We start from the raw sequence: 13,491 nt of genomic DNA on the forward strand, positions 1-13,491 counted from the left end.
AAGTGACGTGGGAATGACATGCTAACACAGGTTTTCTTAGAACGTTTATATTTTACTGATGAGCATGCAACAATCTAGGTGAAAGAAATAACCATACCTGACTGCAGTGCCCGCCTTTGACATAAATTCAGATTTACAAGAAAAACTGCAAATAGAGACTACAGCTGAAACCAGTGGTCATGCACATGCTGCAGTATGTCAGCATATCCCAGGAATGATCACATGCTGCCATGATTTGTGTCTGTACAACAATGAAATTGCCCATCACAAGTGATGCAGCAGCCGACATTTCACGATTATTAGAGCAAAAATACTTGTCACTAAACTCACAGTTCTAAATACAGCTACTTTTAACTTTACGTATGTTTTAATTTTTTCTTTCCTGAAGCCCATAATAGTTACAGCATAGAATTTAATAAACTGTGTTTGAACTGACATAAAGAAAATTATTCTCCAAGAAATATTTTGCTTTTCAGAGTTCAGATACATCTGCTAAGTTATGGTCATTGTTCAAAACTAAAATGCTCCCTGAGCTAGAGCAATAGGAGCAGAAGTCAAAACAAAATACACTCAAAGTTTATTGCATTTTTAAAATTTCTGTATTGCATTCTTTTAATTTATGAGCATAAAATGCTCAGCTTTAAATTTTTAAAATGTTTAAATTTTCAGTAATTTCTGTTAAAAAATTATACAGAGGCCCTGTAACCTCCCCAAAGCCTGTCAAATTTTGCTGTTCTTTAAAACTCCCCTTTGCCACAACTTCTGACAAAGCTGCCAATGGAAATAGTGGGAAAAGATGAGCATCAACAAGCAGACAGAAGTTTAGTGCAGCGTTTAAATCCAGTTATGATTGACATACCAGTGGCCTGTGGACAAAACCAGTGATGTGATCACAGCACTAATGAAAGCTGAGACTGTGATGAGCTCCCCAGAGTCCCAGCCCCCAGGATACTCCACAGTTCCTCAACACTCAATCCTCCTTGAAGAAAGGGCACATCCAAACCCTTCCCCACCAGCACTGCAGCTCCTTGGTGCCACTGCTGCCATGAGGAATGGTGCCATAAACCAACACTTCCTTTAAGTAAGAGTAAAACAAACAGAGCAGCCATTAACAGGAGATCATATGACAGCGTAGGTGTTTGCTTCCTACAGCACTTCTCTGGTGAGCACACAATAATTGACACTGACCAAGCAGCAGAGCATCACTTTTACTGTCCTTCATCCACAAGGGATGATACCTAAACAGTCCTTAGCCTATTAAAAAAGCCATGAAGCACAGTAACATAACTCCTATCTCCCCTAAGGGGGCAAAAGACCTCTAGGGTCAGGCTAGAATTGCTAAAATTTGAATTTCATCTTCCCAGCCACAGAGATCATTTACAGTGCTTGTCATGTCTTGTGTTGGCCACAGTCCCAACACACATCCAAAAAATCAGAGTGATTCCATTTATTTTAATTGCATTGACAAATTGCATGAATCAAACTCAGTATTACATTTATTTTCCCCATGGTACAGACATGTCATGTAAATTTTCTGTGGAAAGGGAAAGCTGGAAGCTTCTTGGCTTTTTGAATATGGAAAAAACTCACAGCTGGATAATACAGGAAAAGGAGGAACATCCAGCTACATTTAATTAATTGTGTAAACTCCTGAGTATTTTTGTATGAGCTACTAATGCTTTCAATCACATGAAGATAAAAAGAAATTAATCCTATACAAAAACTATGATGAAACTATAATAGAAATATCTTGATTATTCAAAAAAAAAAAAAAATCACAAGTGGATGTGCATTGTCCATTCATGACAACCAAGGAAACTACATTTCCTCCATGGGTTACTGAAGTTTTTGAAGCTTTTTGGGGTTATTCTGGATAACAGCAGAAAGCTTTTCCCAAGAGCTTCTGAAATTGTGAAACTCTTTATGTCTCCATCTCCTTCCATTGCAATACAGAAGAGCTGCAGTAATATCTGTATGTAATATATGTTACTGCAGGCCTCAATTCCTCATCTTTCACAGGAAACTGTCTAATAAAAGTAAGATAATTCATGTTAATAATTACTCCATCTATTTATTCTTCTTTTTATTTTATTCCTTACTTTGCAGGTTTACAGGCAGGTTTACAGTTCATTTGAAAAATAAATTCCTGTTTTAATAACATGCTTGACAAGTATTTCCCAATTATCTTACCACTTACTTATGAGCTATTCTTATAGTGCAAACTCATACTTTCACACTGCAAGTGATCATATGTGATCATATTATGAGCTCCTTTTTCTTCAAGACCATAATTGTCTGATGCTTTTAGTATTGCAGAAGTGTATCATCTTTAGGAGACTGGGTCCCTTAAGTAAAAGGGGTTTTTTTAATTATTTCTGTTTACTTGCAGGTAGAAACTATTTAGGTAATATCTGTAGTGCCATTAGATCTCTTATTTTTCTTGTTAGTTTTCTGTACCCATGCTTAACTTTCATGAGTGCAGTTGGAGCTCGAGTACAGATTTTGACTGATAAATTCTCACTGGGTTAATACAGCCATCACTACTCTCACCAGTTCAGTTGTGGCCTTTATATTGTGTTTTTCCCTTAAAGAGTAAAACCAATCTGAGTACTATGACTGAAGTCAACAGGGTAGTCCAGTTAGAAATTAGATATCATTAGAACAGATAATTTTCCAGATTACTGAAAATTCTCAAGTAATTATCTTCTTAGAAAGATCAACCAAGTTCCTTCAAGTAAAGACTTTTCACATTATTATTTATTAAATGAAGGCATGAAGCAGTAAGCAAACATGCGTTGGGATTTTACTAGGAATAAAGAAATACATGTGACTGCACACATATATAAAATCCTTAATTTATAGAAGTGGGGTTTTCTCTGAGATATATTTTTCATCTTTTCATTCACTTGATGCTAGTGAGACTTTTAAATCCAAAAGGAGAAATGCATTTATGTCTTAATTTGATTTATATGTTGAATATGGAAGCTCAGGCATCACTGTGCCAATAAGAGGAACAAATCACTTCAATATTCTAAATTTATAAAGAGATATTGTTAACTGCTTATGTTCCTATCCTGTGGCACTAGTAAGAATGTCCCACTAGGACATGATTTGAGACAGAATATTATGTCCTTGTGATGTGCAACTCCTTGTTTGCTATGAACTGCAGTAAAGAAAAATAGTATTTCCATAAAATGTTAATTTCTCTTAAAATCTTTAAAAATTGATTCAGAAAAATGTGAAACGTCAAAGTTTAGTATGAAGTGAAACTGCTGACATTGGCACATAATGTCAGGGAAAAACAGATTATCGTTTCATCCTAAACTGATCAACTTGAAAAATCTAAACTAGAGTCAGAAGTCAGAAGTTCTCCCATAAATGCACCATGAATAGAAGGAACCTCAGTTTGACAGAGGTCAGTTTTGGCAGGTAGTGAACATGAAAATTTCTTACCTATGAAGTTTTCTCCAGATGTCTAAACAATGCCATTATTTTGAATTATGTTGAAGAAAACACAAAACGATGCTCTGAGAATACTATATAATATTATATGGATGTTAATTATCTCAAGGTAGACAGAAAGACCAAATTTAATTCAATTAATTTTTTTGTGAGTTATATATGAAGTGTATGACAAACTGTAGAAATACCTTTTAGCAAAAGAAAAAGGAGAGTCCATGCTTTCATTAAGGCACTATCAAACAGGAATTTTTAATTCCTTGTGTATGGGTCAGGGATGCTTCACAACCTGGCAAAGTCTAGTCCTGATGTCCTGCCTGGTTCTTGGCATACATCTTGCAGTGCAGTGCCACAAGATTTACATTTAAATAGACAATTACTATCCAAGCAGGGCTACCAGCTCCTACAGTAGGGACTGAAATATTCTGCTATGTTTGCATTTAAAAACCAAATCGAATGTTGATTAGAATGTTTTTGTTGTTCTTTAGAGCTAGTGTGGGATTGCTATGGCATCTACAGCCATGGGGGATGTTCAAATCACAGGACTGAAATTTCAGAACAGCTGGGAGCTTTAGGGTGGCAATGTGATTAAAAAGGAGATTATATAGGAAATCAGTCTTCTCTTTACCCTTAACATGACTTTGGCAAGCTTGATTGCAGCATCCAGCTCGCCATTAACAGGTTTGCAAGGCGCTAATCCAATTGACAGCTGCCTGAAAGCAGAGTTTTTGTAAACAGCTCTTAGGTTTCCAGAAGACAGATTTTGACATTCAGGAACCAGATAAACAGCTGTACCAGGTACTTTATCGGGAAAAGTCTAAACAACAAAACCAAAATAAGCGCCCACACCAAGCAAACCCACACATTTGCTCTCCCATTTCATTATATTAGCCTAAATGTTTGCTTCTATGTTGTTTCGCTAAGAAAAAGTAGAATGGATGGGTATTTTTAGAGAAATGATGGTCTTTTCATGGAGAATTCTCAGAAAATCTTTGAAGTTATGCAAAAAGGCAGCCGCAGAGCTCAGCCTAGTTTGCAAACAAATAGAGCCCTCACAGTCAGAGCTAAACTTTTCCCAAGTCTGTGGGATGCTCTGGTATGTTAGTTTACCTGGTTTATTTTCAAAAACATCTAAGATAGAAAACTCCTTGAGACCACATTGTGCTTGGCACTGCACAGTCACAAAGTGCATGACAAACACTGCCTAAACAAGCTTGCAGTCTAAAGGCTGAGAGAATATGAGCAGAAAAAAAAACAACAAAGGAGTAACAAAGGGATCAAGGTAGCAATGCAAGAGAAAATAAAGTATTTTTAAATATTCGATACCAGCATTATGAGTCATCTCTTGCATAACCACAGTGGGTTGTTCTTTAAGTAAGTTTCATATATGTATTATGGCAGAGATTAGTTCTGTGAAAGCCTCTGAAGGAGGATAATCTGGTAGCTCTGGGTATTCTGACCGAGACAGTCTCACATTTATGAAATAAGAGTAAGGGCTTTTGAGGAAGAGGGCAATGACAGATGACAGAAATAGAAGGAGGTCGCCAAATTAATTTTTTTAAAGAAACTTTATCAATAATATAATCACATCATTGAGAACTTTAAAAAAGGAACTAAAAAAATCCCCCAAATTAAGGGAAAAGAAATGGAATTTGATGTTTTGAGACAGTTAATTGGCTCTAGAGAATGACACTAAACTATTAATGATTTTGAGCTATAGAGAAAAGTCAGAGTGATGACAGAGCTAAGATGTTGCCAGTGGAATGACTTGGAGACAGGTGTCAGAGGAAGAAAAATACACCAAGGAAATGATTGCAAGCAGCATTAACCTAAATCATCTCACTTATGTCTCAGACTGTCAGCACACACATGGATATTATCACAGATTGATTGACTCAGAGTTTTTGAAAACTCTGATTGATTGATTGATTGATTGATTGACTCAGAGTTTTTGAAAACTCTGGTAACTTGATTAGATACTTAAAACCTTAGGTAAAGGTAAAGCAGACTTTTTCGTAACAACAAGCTGACCTGTGGTGCTGTTTACTGGGGCAGAAGGGGCTTAAAAATTAAAGGGTTTAAGAAAAAATGGAAATATAACTTCTGATTGTATTTATTAATAAGCAGCAAATAACATGAAGGAAGGATTTTAAATTACAGAATGACAACTCATAAAATAAAGCATTTAGAATATAAAATGCTATGTGTTGAGGACAGAGCACAGACAGAAAGACAAAGATTGGGTCAGCCACGAAATTAAAGTGGACAGTAAAAAAGAGGAAAAATGGAAAACACATCTGGGATGTCAACAAGGAAACAGAAAGCTAGAAAAGGAAAGAATTTGCAGGAAAGCATGGCAACCATCATCCCAATTTGTCTCAGCTCAGTTAGAAGTGCCAATTTAGATTCTGTGTTCCAGATCGTCAGTATATTTTTATCTGGGATTTTGGTTCAAGTCATTAAGATTTTCTGCATACTTAAAAATAGCTTCCTTGAAAATTCAACATGAAATTCTGTTACCAGTGGAGAATTCTGAAGTGAAAAAAAACCCTATTTTCCTTGAATTTTATCTTTTATGTCCATACATGCAGGCCCTACTTGGTTTTCAAATGTAACATTTTTAATAAAAAACTGATGGTTTGGGGGCATGCTTTCTTGTTTGCTTTTTACCTTATTAAAAATGGTTCTGTTTAACATATACAGTGAACTCTTACCTATTTTACTATTTCACAGAATCATAAAACATCCTGGATTGAAAGGAACCCACAAGGATCATCAAATCCAACTCCTGGTCCTATAAGCGACCATCCCCAAAAATCACACGATTTGTTTGTGAGCATTTTCCAAACTCTTCTTGAACTCTGTCAGGCTTTGTGCTGCGACCACTTCCCTGGAAGCTGTTCCAGTGCCCAACCACCCTCTGGAGGAAGAAGCTTTTCTGCTATCCAGCCTCAGCCTCCCCTGATTCAGCTTCAGGCCATTCCCTTTGGTCCTGTCACTGGACACGACAGACACCCAAAGCTGCCCCCAGCACTCCAGATGCCCCCCAGGACAGGGCTGACCCTCCTGGCTGCCAGGGCACTGCTGGCTCATGTCCAACTTGCCATGGACCAGGACCCCCAGGCCCCTTTCCATGGCACTGTTTTGCAGCATTTCCTTCCCCAGTCTGTACATGTCTGTACATCCAGGTCTGCCCCATCCCAGGTGCAGAATCCAGCACTTTCCCTCATTGAACTTCATGTGGTTGGTGATTTCACACTCCTCTAATTTATCAACATCTCTCTGCAGGGCATCTCTGCCTTCAAGAGAGCCAACAGCTCATCTCAACTTAGTGTCATCACCAAACCTATTCAGTATATCAGTATGTCCTGGGTCCAAGTCATTGATGAAGATGTTGAAGAGCACAAGGCTGAGGATGGAGCCCTGTGGAACCCCACTGGTGACAGGTCCCCAGTCTGAGGTCACTCCATTCACTGTCACCCTTTGTGCCTGACCCATGAGCAGCTGCTCACTCATGACAATGAAGTGTTTATCCAGCTGTGAGCTGGACATCTTGTGCAGAAGGACACTGTGAAAGCATTGAAAGCCTTACTGAAATACAAAACTATGCCATCAACTGGCTCTCCTTGATCAACTGGATGGATTATATTGTCATAAAAGGAAAATAAATCTGTCAAGCAGGAGCTTCCTCTCAAGAAGTGGTCTGGCTGTGACCAACAATCCATTGTCTTTCAGGTGGTTTTCAGTAACTCCCAGAATAACATTTACCAACATTTTACCAGTCACTGAAGTGAGACTGACAGGCCTGTAATTTTCAGAGTCATCCCTCTCGCCCTTCTTGAAAACTGGGACATTTTCCAGCTTCCAGTCAACTGAGACATCTCCAGATCACCAGGACTGTTCAAATATCATTGAGAGAGGTCTTTCAATGATATCAGCCAGCTCTTTAAGGACTCTTGGATGAATCTCAAGCCCCACAGGCTGACAGGCAGCAAATCCTGCACAAATTTGGAGCTGATTTGGAGTTTATCATTCTCACAGTCATGGTTCCTCCAAAGCCCATCATCATTGTTGGAGCAAAGAAAGCATTAAACATCTCTGCTTTTCCTATGTCCCTGTTTGTGAGGTGACCATACTCATCAAGTAATGGGTAAAAGTTATTATTAGATTGTTTCTTTAAAAACACTTTTTATTGTCCCCCACATCAGTGGGGGACAACTCTAATTGAGCTTCAGCTGCATGTGTTTTCTCCCTACAGTTATAAGCACCATCTCTGCAGTCATCTCGTGTCATCTGACCTTTCTTCCACTGGCTTTTTTTGCCTTAGCTCCAGAAGAAGATCCTACTCAGCCAAGCCAGCCTTCTGCCTTGCCTACTGGACCTCTGACATTTTGAAATTGCCCATTCCTGTGCCCTTAGGAGGTGGTGCCAAAAGAGCAACCAGCACTGATGGATCCCAACATCTTCAGCAGCGTTTTCTCAGGGAATCTTATTCGCCAGTTCCCTGAGCAGCCTGAAATCTGGTCTCCCCCTATCTAGGGGTAAAGCTTTGCTGACAGTTTTCCTCCTGTCACCAGATTTTAAACTCAACTGCTTCATGGTCTCTGTCACCAACTACCAGTTCATGAGATCCTTTCGTTTGCAAGCATCGAATCAAGGGGCGTGTTTCCCAGCCAGTTCCCCGAGTACCTGTACCATGAAGTTATCATCCAGATCTTTTAGGAATCTTAGGGACCTGTTTTGCTAGCTTTGTAGTTATCCCAATTAACATTTGGCAAGTTGAAGTCCCCCATAAGGACAAGGATGGATGATTTAGAACTATCCCTTAACTCCTTAAAGAATAATTAATCAGTGTCATCATCCTAGCTGAGTGCCCTATAGAAGGTATCTTCTACAATGACATCTGCTTTGTTTGTACCTTAATCCTTACCCAAGGGCTCTCAACTGTGCCAATGATAACTTCAAGCTCCAGCACTCAAACTTTGTCAGCTTTCAAAGGTAGTAACTGCTTTTATACATATTTTTGCTTGCTACCCTTCATTTTATACCATAAATACAGTTTTTGTCTGTTTAAATAAATATCTTTTTTGCCCTCTCTTAATGAGTTAGTCTGACAATCATACACTCTGAAGAAACCACTCTCATACACTAGTTGTCTACTGAAAAGTTTATTTTCCAGATCATCTGTAACTGAAATTTTGATTTTTCTAGTCATGGTCTCTTGTTAACAACATTGAATGACTGTCATGACATGGAATAATGCCATTTGTTCACTTAGATTAGGAGAGGTTTTCTTACTAACACCTTTGTTAAACTATGCATATGAAGACTAAGGAATTAATTAAATTTCCCTCACCCAGGCTTATTTAAACCTCAAAGTCCTTAAAACAGAGTTCATTTGTCATTCAGCCCAGGTGTCTCTTGCAGACACACTGACCCTTTAAGCATCTGCAGCCTTCTTTTTGATACTGCCAGAAACACAAAGTAACCAGTTTTTTACTGCCTGGCATCAATTATTTCAGGATATAAACATGACAAAAAATACACACATCCTCATCAATGGGCTGAATCTAAGCCCACTTTCCAAGAGTGTCTAAGCTACACAGTCCTTGTGGTTTCAGATGTTAATCCTTTGCTTTAGTCTTCATCCTCATAGACTCCTTGACTATTTCTTTATACCCATTATCTATTCACCAGGTCTAGCATAAAACAAAGCAGAGCAAACTGCTTGGGATTTTACCAGGAGGTTGAGGCTGAGTTTTCACTATTTACACATTACAATTACTCTCATCTGATTTCAAGAATATGACAGTCTGCAATACTTTACATGAATGAAAAGATCTCTGGAAAGGCCTTTTGTCCCTCTTATCTATCACCTATCCAAATAATCTTGAAAAATTCCCTTTCTCCAGCATGTATTTTCATAGTTTTCGTTCTAAAACAAAAATACATCAGTTAATGCATAGATTGCATGATGCCAACTGTTCACATCCATTGGCTCATTCAGATTTGTCTCTAAAAGCCACTTGACCTAGTACATCCACACAGAGTGGATGAGGGTACCCAGCTAAAGGAAGCACTACATGCCTGATTCTCCCATCCCATTCTACACGGCTGTCACTGCTTGCACAGCTCCACCAACTGTCCTTTGAAAGAAGGAAAGTGAGATAGTTTGTGATTCTGAGTCTGCTCATTTTTAGAACTCTATCCTCATCTCTTTACTAAGAAATGACTGAAACCTCTGTATGTTATTGCTCATGTTTTTCATCTGCAAGGCAATGCAAGAATGTGAAGAGCATATACACTACCTATTTACAACAAAACATAATAAAAGGAAACCATCTGATGATACAGAATATACAATATTGAATAAACCTAAATGTATTTTCTCCTAGATAAAACAGATCTTGTACTATGGATTTATGCTAATTCTAAAGATAAGATGGCATTAATGAAGATGGCATTAATGAAGATGGGAGGGTTAAAAGGGCAGGGTATGTTTTAGGCAACATGGAAACAGAAATGTGCTTGCTTCTGAAGATGGTGCTAATGATTACACGCTAACCTGAAAGGAAATGAAATATAAATGAACTGCAGAAGAAAAATGCAAGGAAATTATAAAAGCAGCAAATGCTGTGGTGAATTTTCATAATTCAATGCTGGGATATCTTTTGTGTTCTGGGACATTCAAAGGCTAGAAAAATACAACAGATAATTTCCAAGATAACAACTGAACTTAGGTTTCTAAAATTACTGCAACCTGGAAGCATTTTCTGTTTTTCAGACATAAGAGAAACATCAGGAACATTCCTTCTGCTTCAGAAAGACTTTGCCTGGGTCAGGAGAGCACATTACATCATATCCCTCACTGAGCCATTTCCTCTTCTAGAGGATACACCGCCTTTCAGACCACTGGTTGTTCTTTCATCTATTGTTGCAATACTGAACACTGGCAGAATATAGAAGTTTGTATTGTTGCTCTGCCACACACACCTCTGAGGAGCTAGGCCTTGAGGAGCCCAGCTCCTTGCTGTTGATAACCTCCTTGTAGACGCTGAGGGATCCCGACTCCAGGCTGTGCAAGCCCCATTCCCTCAGGCTGTATCTGCAAGTCAAGTGACCCAGCTGCAACCATCCTGGCAGGCCTTCACTGAACCCTCTCTGATTTATCCACATCTTTCTGTTAGGGCACCAAAACTGGTCACAGTAGAGCAGCGATGCTCTAATGAATGGGATTTCAAAAGAATCTATAAAATCAAAATTTCTATTATATTATAGAAATATTTATATTATAGAATTTCTATTCTGTTGTAGAAATATAATAGAATTATTCTCGAAAAAGAGTCAACATACACGTTGGGCAAACAAACCTTCATTTTCAGATTTGTGATGCAACAGTCAACTTGTTCCAAAATTTTAAGGCAAGCAGTATCCCCCTTTGTTATAAAGAGATATTATTAATATGCTAGCAGGATCAATCAACTTTGTAAAATCCCTCAGATGAAGAGATTTCTTCCAACACAACCCTAGCAAGTTTCTGGTAATAAATGAGTCTCCAGCACCTGTAGTGATGAAAGACTTCAGTCCTGCAAGTCTTAAGGTCTCAAATTATGGTGTGCTAACTCTCATCAAAGAAATACAAGCAAGCCTATGTCAACCCCAACAGTTTGTTTTCTTCAGGAACTACACTGGCTAGAGCCTGCTTTTTCCTCTCGGATCCATTGTTTGGAAATTAAATTATTTTTCTTCTTAAACTCATGCAGTTATGCTCATTCAAAAGTTGTATTTCTTCCAGTTTTCAAGGGAATCAGTTTCTGCTTGAGGAATTACCACCCAAACATATCAGCTGTACCTGTGCTGCTGTCACTGCTGGATTCCCACTGAGGGACAGGAATATGACAAAGGTGGCTCTGAGATTGCCACTCTGCTGTGCTAATTAGGAAAACAACTCATACTTGGATGAGAGTCCTAAGATAAAGAGAGTGAACAAGGAACAGCCAAAAGTAGGTAGGTGGATGTTGGGCATCATTCAGATTATGCAGAGGATGAGCACCATGACAAAGTAGCAAAGAAGGACAAAGCTTCAAGAGGAGAAATGTCACGGTAATAGAAGAGAAATATGAGACAGTATTTCAAGCATGTAAGAGATGGATGGCAGGCCAATGGGCATTTCTGAACTTTTTCTAGTTCTTGCCACTCTCCAGTTTAGCAGAAAAAGATTACAAAAGCAGAAAAATATCTTTTCTAGGATGAAAAATACTGTATAAAAATAACAAAAAACAACAAAAAAATTTACCACAATGTAATTTGGGCTTATATGCCTGGCATGACAAAGATAGTTTGTAAGCTACTATCTTCCTTTTGTGTTTTTTTTTAACAGTACACATTTTTATAACATTTAATCACCTCTGTACTCTATGAAGCTTTCCATTAAAGCCAGCCAATAAATATCCAGCAGTTCTAGGTTTCTGAATTGAAGCACACAGGTAGAAATCCAATGCCACAGATGTTTTTTTCTGCCTACAAGCATTTCAGGAGCTCTGTGTTCACCCTGCTTTACATGAAGTCAGTCCTAAAGTGTGCATGGGCAGGCAAAAATTTAAGAATGCTAAAGAAACCCAAGATGCATCGCCTCTCCTAGGTCACATCTATGACCCATTCAGTAGGTTGTACATGCACTGCTATACCACAATTCAAATACATTTGTACTCAAAACCCCTCAAAGATTCTCCAGACACAATGCTAGATTCCCAGCTCAGGTAAAAGTCAGAAGTCACCATTAAATTCAAGACAGGATTTTCACACTTTTAAGAAATCCTCCTGGCTTTCAGTATTTTGCCAGCTAAACTCCATTTTGGAGGAAAAAAAAAAAAAAAGAGAGAGAGATTTGGTATCTTATTTATTCCTTTTTATTTTTTTAATTTTACATTTCTTCTTAACTGATTTCAATTAGGCCAAAATACTTAGTACAAAAAATAAAAAACTTTCATTTAAGTAAACCAGAATGTCATTCTTGATTTGCACTGCACTCCTTCCATTATTCCTTCTGTAATAGTTATTCCATCCATGATGAGCAATAATTCCTACAGTTAGCATCTCCCTTCCTGTTCAAAGTTTTTATGTTTACTATGCTTTAAAAAAGAATCATGGCTTATTGTTTCCTTCATCATGCAGAAGAAAAGGAAATGTTTGTTGCTGAAGCTGGCACAGTAACACAAGTGTGCTCTTTTATAACCTCTCATGTTTTGTCAGTTGTCTGCAGACCTGGATCTTTTCATTATTTGAAAAGGTGTCTGTATTGTTTATTCCTGTTAATTTTCAAAATTATCATTGACTATGATCTCCATAGCAGTTCCTTCTTGTTTCCTCTCTTGACTATGCTAAAACAGACTTTATTTAAATTGAATAGCATTGCATTCACATCATAAAATCTACCAGAGAAGTGCAAGGACAACACTTTCAATTGTTACAAGTCAAGCTGATCCACAAAACATGTTGTGTAACTGGCAGGACTAATATCTCCCACTACACTTACAGACACAGATGTCCAGGTTTATTTAAATAACCCTAAAGTGAAACAGCACAATTTGCAGTGTTTGGGGCTTTTTAAAATGTATGCATTTTACTAAGAGGCATTTGATTACAGGAACATCTCAAATTTTATTCATACAGTGACAAGGCTAAAACAGCTATAGGAAATGGTTATCAGCTGAATTATGTTTTGTCCCTCAGCACACCAGGACAGTCCCATCCAGACCATTTCCCAGATATTCATGCCTGCAAATTCTACCAAACCTCTGGATTCAAAGTGATGAGAACATTGTTTTGTACTAAAAAGACATGGCTAAACTGAATTATTCATTTTTCCTTACAAATTTTTCCTTCCTGGCAGAAGAGGAGGGGGATAACATTCATCCATGCATAGGGAAACTCTTAGAAGGCAAAGCAGCTTAAATGATCAGGAAATTGCTGTATGTGGTGGTTATTTAAAAGAAAAAAGACATTTTCTCACTGTCAAGTTCAAGTGAAATG

General features: G+C 38.0%; 1 protein-coding gene across 9 annotated transcripts in view; it reads right to left on the minus strand.

Moving 5' to 3' along the window:
• The window catches only part of CACNB2 (calcium voltage-gated channel auxiliary subunit beta 2), a 241,380-nt gene that overhangs the window by 81,965 nt on the left and 145,924 nt on the right, over nucleotides 1-13,491 (minus strand). The window lies entirely within an intron of this gene.

This window comes from Sturnus vulgaris, chromosome 1 (genome assembly GCF_052056855.1).
Source record: "Sturnus vulgaris isolate bStuVul1 chromosome 1, bStuVul1.hap1, whole genome shotgun sequence".
Taxonomy (NCBI): domain Eukaryota; kingdom Metazoa; phylum Chordata; class Aves; order Passeriformes; family Sturnidae; genus Sturnus; species Sturnus vulgaris.